The 11,024-nt window shown below is 42.8% G+C and overlaps 1 long non-coding RNA gene across 2 annotated transcripts in view; it reads left to right on the top strand.

Annotated features, from left to right (window-relative positions):
* LOC135464198 (uncharacterized) overlaps nucleotides 1-7,699 on the top strand; it is a 54,071-nt gene extending 46,372 nt beyond the window's left edge. The window contains exons 1-3 of one of the 2 annotated variants that reach the window (XR_010443641.1): nucleotides 2,941-3,040; nucleotides 6,298-6,379; nucleotides 7,187-7,699. This is a non-coding gene — a long non-coding RNA (uncharacterized LOC135464198). Of the gene's footprint in view, nucleotides 1-2,940; nucleotides 3,041-6,297; nucleotides 6,380-7,186 lie in introns of those variants that run through there. The other variant, XR_010443642.1, reaches the window with a different exon arrangement.
* Nucleotides 7,700-11,024: the final 3,325 nt, after the last annotated feature.

Genomic DNA, 11,024 nt, shown 5'->3' with positions numbered 1-11,024 from the left:
AATTGAAGTCAAAGGCAGCCATCTTGTGTAAATCTACCGAGAGAGCGACGGTACTGACGTCATGTTTTCAGACGTGACCGTCTTTTTTACATATCTTGTAGGATCAATACGTGACTTGCGAATAATAAGTAATCAAACACCCATCTGCCAAGTAAAGTAACAATTTTTTTACACCCATCAAGTGGCTTCGGTTAACCAGACATCTGGTTTGAGCAATTGTTCGAAACACTGGTAGCCTAATGGTTAGATCGTCAGCCTCGAAATCGGGGACCCAGAATCAAACCTGGGTCGGTACTTGTTTGTGCCTCGTTAAGCGCTCATCACAGAGCGGTTAGAGGAAGGAAACAGGACTGATTGTCCCGTGTCAGCATAATGTCACTGGGTGGGGTGTCTTGTCTTGCGTCTTCGGCATGATACTTCGGTGGCAACAGCACTTTGGCGGCATGGACTCGCCCTGCCATATGAAGACACGTATATACACAGACGCACCTAACTCCTCGTCGTCATATGACTGACAAATTGTTAGGTACGACGTTAAACCCCAAGCATTCCTTTATTTATTCGAAACACTGTTCTCCTTACTACTATTGTCTGCAGAGCCCATTCAAATCAACGCATCAGACAGTCACGTGGACATAGTCCCTGGGGGGAAAGGTCATCTCAACGTCAGTGCCACTGTTGACCCAGATTACAAAGATGACCTGAAATACATTTGGCACCACGCAAACTTCGAGCTAAAGACATCCAACCTTGACGCCGGGATCCAGGTTTATCCACAGGACGGATTTAGTCACCTGACTATCGACACGAGCTACCTCAAAGACAGTGAGTTTTCGAACATCATGGGAGAGTACGTCTGCGAAGTGACTGTAGGCGTTCCCCAGGCAACCAAGCGACTTAAATTCACTGTGACGTCAAAGAAAGCTGGATATAGTAAGTTGTCGTTATAGGTCATATTGGTAGATTTCATTATTAAAAACTACCCTATTGTAGAACCCGGCACAGGACATTTCGCAAGCTCAGTACCATATGTCTAGATAGCGAAGCGAAGCAGCGAGCTAACTATGACATCACTGCCTCCGTTACTTCGCCATGCACAACAAAAGTCGAGGCAGCGAGGCAGTGAGCTAACTATGACATCACTGCCTCCGTTACTTCGCCATGCACATGAAAAGTCGAGGCAGCGAGGCAGTGAGCTAACTATGACATCACTGCCTCCGTTACTTCGGCATGCACAACAAAAGTCGAGGCAGCGAGCTAACTATGACATCACTGCCTCCGTTACTTCGCCATGCACAACAAAAGTCGAGGCAGCGAGGTAACTATGACATCACTGCCTCCGTTACTTCGGCATGCACAACAAAAGTCAAGGCAGCGAGGCAGCGAGCTAACTATGACATCACTGCCTCCGTTACTTCGGCATGCACAACAAAAGTCGAGGCAGCGAGGCAGTGAGCTAACTATGACATCACTGCCTCCGTTACTTCGCCATGCACAACAAAAGTCGAGGCAGCGAGCTAACTATGACATCACTGCCTCCGTTACTTCGCCATGCACAACAAAAGTCGAGGCAGCGAGGTAACTATGACATCACTGCCTCCGTTACTTCGGCATGCACAACAAAAGTCAAGGCAGCGAGGCAGCGAGCTAACTATGACATCACTGCCTCCGTTACTTCGGCATGCACAACAAAAGTCGAGGCAGCGAGGCAGTGAGCTAACTATGACATCACTGCCTCCGTTACTTCGCCATGCACAACAAAAGTCGAGGCAGCGAGGCAGTGAGCTAACTATGACATCACTGCCTTCGTTACTTCGCCATGCACAACAAAAGTCGAGGCATCGTCATTCCCTGTTTCATAGCGTATTACTGATACTATTACAGTCCTGTCGTGTTCCATAAGCTTAGTTTGAACACCTCTGTACTTCCCGTGCTGACCTCAATACACTAATGCTGTCTGTCAAATAATATATCTGTTCGCACTCTTAATCGCATGAGCTCTTAATTCAAGGTGAGAGTACCATTGTGCCATCACCAGAAAGTCCACAGAAGAATAAAACTAGTAGAAAGTGGATCAGTAGCAATTCCAACCGCCATGCATACATACTCCTCACAGCGCATACAGATGAGATAAACAAATTTCTGGTCTAGCTGAACATGACGCCACCACTAATAAGAATATTTTGTGCAGAAATCTTTTTAGTGATAAATGTTGATTATGAGTCAACGCGCGGTCATTACAGGTGAGACTGATACCTCATATGTGTGAAAAGGTCAAACTTGTCTAGTAGTGGTAGTGATACCCTCGTGATTCCCCTCACTGTGAAGAGTAGGCATTGAAACATGGCCGTTGTAGTTGGAATGTATCCAATGTCCAGCAGTTTTATGCTTCTGTGGAATTTTAGTGATTGCACCTGGGCAAACCTACATGGAATTGATAGCTGAAACCACTATAAGCATGGACAGACACGTTATTTGGCGGACGGCAGTAGTGTACTGAGGACAGCAAGGGAAGTACAGAGGTGTTTAAGGTAATCTTATGGAACAAGACAAGGCTGTGATAGTATACGTAACCACTGACCTACAGAGCTAGGCAGTGATGTTCACCATGATAGAGCACATGCGCGGAATACCAAGACGGATTCGCGCGAGAGAACCGTGGTCGTCAAGTTAAAGGCTTCATCCGATAGTTTTTAAAAGCCATGCATTCCACTTATGCTTACTTCATTTTTATGTTTTCTGTCCCTATAAATTAGGCAACTTTCTGACATAACATCATTATTCACCATCAGAATCCAACGGAAAAATATTCCACATAAATATGTGTGATAAGGTAGTCATTTACGAATAGGTTGAGATTGAAAATGATTTGCTACAAACATACATCACGTGATCTGTCATACAGCTGTGCACGGGGAGACCGCCTCTGCCGGAATGCCTCTCTGGTGGTTAGGACTTGTGGGTGCCATACTTTTAGTCATCGTCCTCACTCTGGGGATTATATACATGCAGATCAGGAACAAGGGAGGCGTGTATCTAGGTAAGTGAAACGTAATCAAGAATAAATCAAAGAGAATAATTTGTTTATTTATTTGTTTGATTGGTGATTTACGGCGTACTCAAGAATATTTCACGTACATGACGGTGACCAGTCTTATGTTGGGATCAACGAAAATGAAACCATGTCAGTAGGGACACGCGCGAATATGTGTTGACATTTTCTGGTTAAGAACAAAGAGCCACGTTTTAGCCACGCTTTACAGTAGAAAACATTCTGAGTTGCCGCTCAGGCTCCGGGATCACGAAGCAATATTAGACTTAAGTCAAAATTTCAAATCACTGTAAAATTGTTTTTGTTTACGTGCCAAGGGCAAGATATTGCTTGAGAGGATAAATTTAGGATAAGTTATTGTACAACAAAATTGAACTAAAATGACGCAAAGGAATTTACCAACTTAATGCATGAAAGTTTGACTTAATTCTAAGATCATTTTGTGATCCCGGGGCCAGATCGTTCCCTTTGGTCTAAAACAGAGCGTAACATGCCCCTAAACCATCGCGCTTCCTATTCACGCGTGCAACTTATTTCACAGAAAAAGAGGACGACTCTGATTGGTTTACTGATCAGTTTTGGACTTTATTTGTTTACCATTTGACCAGACTGTTTTGAAAAATAACGCATATTATGTGGTGTTTCTGGAAAGAGGTTTTTTTAATGTGACCAGTAATAAGGTAAAAGTCATTTTAATAGTAAGCCTATGTATACTCTCCTAATGCAGAGGACTGTAGCCTTCTATCTACTGCCTCTCCTGAAAGGGGTCACAAATCGGGTACAGATGACATAATCATAATCTAGAATGAATGAATGAGTGAATGAACGCTTGGGATTTAACGTCGTATTTAACAATTTTTGAGTTCTATGACGACGAAGAGTCATTAGGTGTGTGTACATATACAGCGTCTCCTCGTGGCCGGGCGAGTTCCTGCCGCCAAATTGCTACCGCCACTAGACACCATAAATGACACCCCATCCAGTCACATTATACACTGATACCAGGTCAACCAGTCCTGTTTTCTTGCTCTAATCTCTCAGTGTTGAGCGCCAAGCGAGGCAGCATCAGGTACCAAGAATATTTCACTTACACGACGACGGCCAACATTATGGTGAGAGGAAACTGGTTAGAGCCACGGGTAAACTCACGACCATCTGCAAACCTTCCCACGGACGGCCGGAGATGAAGCCAGCATGAGCTGAACTATAGGACTAACAGCTACCGCATTGGCGAGAGGCTTCTGGGGGCTGTTTCTCAAAGGGTTCGACATGTTAGGGCGCCCTAATCACAATGACGTCGCATACTGACGGCATATGCCGCCTTGGTATTTGCTACCGCCATAACGTAATGCCGGCCTAATCACCATGACGTCGTCATATGCCGCCTTGGTATTTACAACTGCCATAACGTAACGCCGGCCTAATCACCATGACGTTGCATACTGACGTCATATGCCGCCTTGGTATTTACAACCGCCATAACGTTACGCCGGCCTCATCACCATGACGTCAGATACTGACGGCATATGCCGTCTTGGTATTTACAACCGCCATAACGTTACGCCGGCCTAATCACTATGACGCGAGATACTGACGGCATATGCCGCCTTGGTATTTACGACCGGCATAACGTTACGACCCCTTTGAAAAACAACCTCCAGGGTCATTGCACCGCGCTGATGTGCTAACGCCGTCTTCTTCCAATAGACATGCAGACGGCAGTTTTTACAACTGCCATAACGTAACGCCGGCCTAATCACCATGACGTTGCATACTGACGTCATTTGCCGCCTTGGTATTTACAACTGCCATAACGTAACGCCGGCCTAATCACCATGACGTCGCATACTGACGTCATATGCCGCCTTGGTATTTACAATCGCCATAACGTTACGCCGGCCTCATCACCATGACGTCAGATACTGACGGCATATGCCGTCTTGGTATTTACAACCGCCATAACGTGACGCCGGCCTAATCACTATGACGCGAGATACTGACGGCATATGCCGCCTTGGTATTTACGACCGGCATAACGTTACGACCCCTTTGAAAAACAACCTCCAGGGTCATTGCACCGCGCTGATGTGCTAACGCCCTCTTCTTCCAATAGACATGCAGACGGCAGTTTTTACATTTTTCAGGTTCGATGATATGACGTGGCTCACTAGTGCTCGACTCCAACTTTAAGCAGGCTAGGTTGGAGTTCAACCCGTGCCTTGGACTGAGACTTTGTAAATTGGCCAAATCTCTTTATTAGTGAGGCCTTGGTGATAATAAGCGGCTGGGAATGCTCGAGTGACCGTTTGTGCCGTCAAATGTTCGTTGAGGACCACTTGTCGTTGACGAATGTGATGCGCAAGTCTTTTCATCAGATTTTCAAACAACCGTCAAAACAGAAAAAAATTAAAGGAAATAAATATAACGAAATTAGTTTTCGTATTTTGGTTTAATTTTTGTTGGATAGAATGGTAAGTTTGTATGCATGGATAATTTATCGATGAGAAGGAAGCGAACAGAACGTTCTGTTGCGTTTGGTTTCTTCTCCACCTATTGATGCATTCAGTTGGTTTTTTAACACATTTCCATGCGTATTACATTAAAACCACAGCGATCGAGTCCCAGGATGTCTAAAACTGGGTTAAGAGCTCTGTCAATACCATCGGCATTTGTTTTTAGTTGCCGGCATATCACAGACAACCGGATTCGAATGCGTTAACTCATGAGATCAGAACGCCTCCTCTACAGCTAGCCTATAGCCTCAATTTCACATGTCGTCCATAATCTGGCACTATGCTCAAATGGATTGGTGATACGTATGTAAAGACGGTGATCGGTGATTCGAAAGGGGCGATTTAGTATTTATGACGTCAGAATTTAGCGGTGTTTCTATACATAACACCAAACACCAATCTGAGACCTATGTTATTCACACTAAAGAAAAATTACACTATACACTATCAGGCGACTTTGATCATTTCGAAGTTCAACGATATGTGCCGCTGTAATGCATTACACAGATTTAATCACAAAACAGGCTAATCTGTTTCTGTGTTGTAAATGATTTCCCGCGTGGTCTGGCAGCAGCCTGCGGATGGTCGTGGGTTTCCCTCGGGCTTTGTCCGGTTTCCTCCCACAATAATGCTTACCGCCGTCGTATAAGTGAAATATTCTTGGGTACGGCGTAAAATACTAATCAAATAAATACACAAATTTAATCGTTATATCTCTGTTGTGCTTTTCAGTGGACAAACGGGAGCGCCAGGCCGGACACGATCCTGTGAAAGAGTTAGCCGAGGAAAACAAGATGCAGGAACTAAACCGCTCGTGAGTCTGCTGTGTCTTGTGCGCATGCTCTTACACGTGCTTTTGAATGTAGAAAGCAAAGTGCGCGCGCTAGACATTTACAACATATTAATGAGATCTAACTTCTGTTTTGTGATGTCGCTTTGGTGTCTGATTGACTTTTCTTTCGATCCTTAAAACTTCTAGCGTTTTCTTTGGTACGGTAATGTACATTATGTGCTTTGAAACAGCCCACTGAATGACGAATAGTGGATTCGAAATATCCAAATCACATGTAAGCGCCGTCAGCCGGTATTTCTTTATTTGATTGGTGTTTCACCTTGTACTCAGGAATATTTCACTTACACGACGGCGGCCAACATTATGGTAGGTGGAAAGCGGGCATAGGCTGTAAGTCAAACTCCCAAAGACCCACTTTTACCAATAAAATTATGAACCCCTTAAAATATGTACTCAGTTCTTTGATACTGAAATACTGTTATATCCTGAGAAAAATAAGTAGGAACATGATAGATATGTGTCCTGGTGGTAACGAACAGGTAAGCTGCAACTTAGGAGGTCAAGGATGCCATTCAAGGGACCATTTAGAATGAGCTTATAATTTATTTACTTGTTTTCTGTTTTATGCCATTTTAGTCCTTTACTTTGTTTGTTTGTTTAAATTGTGTTATACGCCGTATTTATGAAAATCTCACTGATACGACGGTGGCCAACATTATGGTGGGAGGAAACCAGGAAGAGCCCGGGAGAAATCCACGACCTAGTCGCATACTAATTCAAGGTCTATAGAAAATCACTCTTATGGTTAACTTTGCTCTTGAATTGCAGGGATGAAAACGATGACATCAACGACTACCAAGAGTAATAAATCTGCCCAAAAGGCCCACGTTACCACGACATATATCGTTTATGTGTCGCAAAAATGATACATATAAAATCTGTTGAGTCCACCAACGTCTAAGGGACTAGATTTCACACAGAAACAGATGTTGTCAGTTTGCAGTCGAAACACGCACTTGTCCACATTTGATCTCCTCTCACTTTGCAAGTCGCTGTTTGCGTCTGAGATACATTCCATTGTTCCTTTGTCTTCTCCACTATGTGTGACCAAGGGGAGGTGCATTGCGCTGGCGTGCTAACCACCTCGGAGGCCCCTTAACGAAATGGATAGTTGTCATATCAAAACGTTTCTTCTGACCTTATATCATGATTTTTTTCTACTAATTCACATGTTTTAATGTTTATTGTACTTTTTTCGTTGCAAGCCGTGAATCCACATAAAACTCCGGGGAGTTTTTGTTGTTCCTTGCTTATGCTTTCTGCAAATATCCACGTATTGATTAATCCTTTAACTGTTTCTTTTTTATATAAGTCTCTTAAAAATGATTCTACTTGATTTATTTTTCTTAAAATTTGACGAATAAAAAGAAATTAGGAAAATCAAAATTGAGTCACATTTATTTGTTTTATTCGTGCTGTATGTACAATTCTGAACGATCATTTATTTACTAACAGTGAGCCGGGCGTGACTTGTTATCCCGCCGTTGTTGTTGAAGTCGAACTGTGTCCATTTGCACGCAGCCGACGTTAAAAGCACGTCGCCATGGTAGTTACATGCTCGTTACTTCAAGAGGGCTTCGTGTGAGTTGGCGCAGGTCAGAGTTCATTTCCAAACGTGCTTGTTCAAGAACAGAATTGAGCATTGAAATTCATCATTAAAATTTCTTAGACGGATTTTACCTTATTACAGATACGTGTCCGCCTACTTATGCAATGTACGCGTACTGGTCACATTTCTTGTCTTTGACAGTATTTGCGCCCAAATTGTGCAATCCATGGTAATGTCCCGCAATAGTAGTGCTTTATTACTCTAAAAGCTCTGGTTATCTCTGACTGCTGGACGTCTCCCGCTCGAATCCATCTCAAACTGTTTTCACTTCTGCTCGAAGTTTAGCAGACTTTTAATTCTTTAGCTTCTTTCTCCCAAAAACCTGACTGTCGCCATAGATGGAAAATTTCTTGAATTATTTGCTTGATTGTTTCTCAACGCAATACTTAGGGTTTTTTTCACTTACACGGCGGCAATAGTTTTTAATTGGTGGAGTAACCGAAGTGCCCGGGGTAAGTCCACGGTCAAGTTACTGACGTGCGTTCCCACATATATAACGTTGATTTGCCAAACCTATCATGGTGGAAATGAACATTTTCCCTGCCCGAGCGCCGGGCTGGAACCTTGGATTTTTCTGAGAAATCACAACACGTACAGGTTGTATGGTGATCTCTAACCAGAACGCTGTAATAAAAGGTATCAGCATGGCCGTTGCAGGGTGGCAGATGACAAATGGTCACGCGTAATCCGTGAAATACGGCCTCTTATCAGTTTACTTCAGTTACGTTTTTATTCTCCTCATGAAAAAAAAATACAGAATAGAGTGTTCAACCATTTAGGGTTTTATTCTAACTGTTCATGGAAACATTTAAATTGTAGTAATTTACACGGCCCAAAGCACGACGACTAAAGCAGAATTAGGGGGGAAATGCTGTGATATTAATTGCAACTTATAAGACGTCACTGATCTAGAATTACTCAAAATGCTGCCTTGTTATCATATTTAACATACACACAATTTTAGCAAGAAAGATACAGTGCAGTACAACTGCAATCCATTTGATGACACAGACTTCGCGGACCTCCGGCTACACAATGCCAAACTAAATTCTTGTAAATGATCCCGAAGTCAAGTCAATGTCATATTAGCCGTCGCTCCTTTGGGCGAATGGGTAATGATCTTATAGCGCAGTCTGTTAGGGTTCAACTGGATAAAATTCTCAAGACGATTGCCTCGATTCACATTGGTATCATAACTTTCTTTTACCTCACATTCGGCGAAATTACATCGGCAAAATAAAGGTTAGTACTTTTTATGTAATAACAAGGTGACGCCTCATCTTTTATTAAGATTAGAATTTAAAGCAATCAAATACAGTATTAACTTATTTATTTGATTCACCATATTATAATTTGTTTACTTGCGAACGTTCTCAGATTTATGGATGGAGGAAACCAGTCAGAATCACCGCACGCCGTCTTTGTACACGTATTTGTAGGCCAATACGCAATACATCACTTTATTAGTTGACCGTTTGTTTTATTGCCCGAACGCGGCCTGGTCCACTTCGGATCAATGGGGATGAAAAGAATAGGACCTCAGCTCTCTAATCAAGCTAGGCGTAAAAGTTGACTAGCATCGAGCTTTCAGGCGTGGATCCCATAAACAGAATAGGTACACATGTGTTAAAATACAAGTTTGTTTTCCATGGGTGCCATTGCACATGTTGTTGACTTTTCAATCAGCGTTGTTGGGTATGGCGTAGTTAGATATTTAAAATATATGTGCTTTATTCATTTATTTCTTTGATAGGTGTTTTACGCTGTACAACATTTCACTTGTACGACGGCGGTCAGCATTTTGGTGGATGGAAACCGTGCTGAGCCTGGGGAAAACCCACGATCATCCGCAGATATTCCGCCAACACGTTGTTCCTGGGTCCATTATTTACAGGTAGAAAGAACAGAAAGAGCCAGGTTAATGCCACCGCATCATTGATCTGACAAACCTCCTGATGTATGGAAACTTCTGAGCCAACAGGTGATAAACTCCCTGAATTATTTTGAAAATTTTTCAAGATGATGCATGAAAGTCCTTTTAAAGACTTTCTTTTAATGTTTTGGATGCCATTGAATGTAGACCTGTCTTTCCTTCATGCTAATACCAAACCAATTATCCAGATAGTGTCTATAAATCTTTTTGTGAAAGTTTGCACTGAAAATAATTTGTCCTTGAAAACGTTGGAAAACACCCTCTGCCATGGATAGAAACCTTGGGGATTTGAACACGTGGCGTGAAAATGGTTTAAGACCACATTCTCCGGTTCCCACCAGTGTGGTCGCTGTGAATTCAAGTCCAGCTCATGCTTTTTTTCTCTCCGGCCGTACGTGGGAAAGTCTGCCAGCAACCTGCGAATAGTCGTGGGTTTCTCCCAGGTTGTTCCCTGTTTCCTCCCACAATAATGCTGGCCGCCGTCATATAAGTGAAATATTCTTGAGTACGGCGTAAAACACCAATCAAATAAGTAAATAAATGAATCACATTCTCCAGTGGTCAGTCGTGAAATTAAGTAACCTGCTGCTGTAACCTTAATCGTTGGTAACTGTCTAATCAACTCTGGACAAATTCCGGACTTCAGGCGCTAAGCTCGTCACGCGTTCCCAGTGTGTTCATCGATGACGTCATCTTCGAATATTTCCCAACACTGACAGAAAGTATGCATAAAATACAGGGGTGTTAAGAAATAAGAAATATCCCACGAAAACGAAAGTTGTTTGTCTGATGGTTTGGTACATATTTCTTCATTTTCCTTACAACCACATACTCTTCGTTTTGGAGCACCTTATCATATACGGCATCCTTTACAACCCATTCATGCAAACAAAAATGACAACGTTCCTAATATGAGATCAGTATGTTACTTTATTTGTCAGCTTTGTCATTATGGAAAGCAAAGATTGCAGGTAAAATTTTACTGGTCAGAAATAATCATAGCTTTCCATCTTCGAGTTCGGCTGTTACGACATGCCGACCTCAGACAACTGGTACATCATCGC

The sequence above is a fragment of the Liolophura sinensis genome, chromosome 3, assembly GCF_032854445.1.
Source record: "Liolophura sinensis isolate JHLJ2023 chromosome 3, CUHK_Ljap_v2, whole genome shotgun sequence".
In the NCBI taxonomy this organism is placed as follows: Eukaryota; Metazoa; Mollusca; class Polyplacophora; order Chitonida; family Chitonidae; genus Liolophura; species Liolophura sinensis.
Note: the sequence above shows the minus strand (reverse complement) of the source record. Positions and strands in the feature narration are given on the sequence as shown.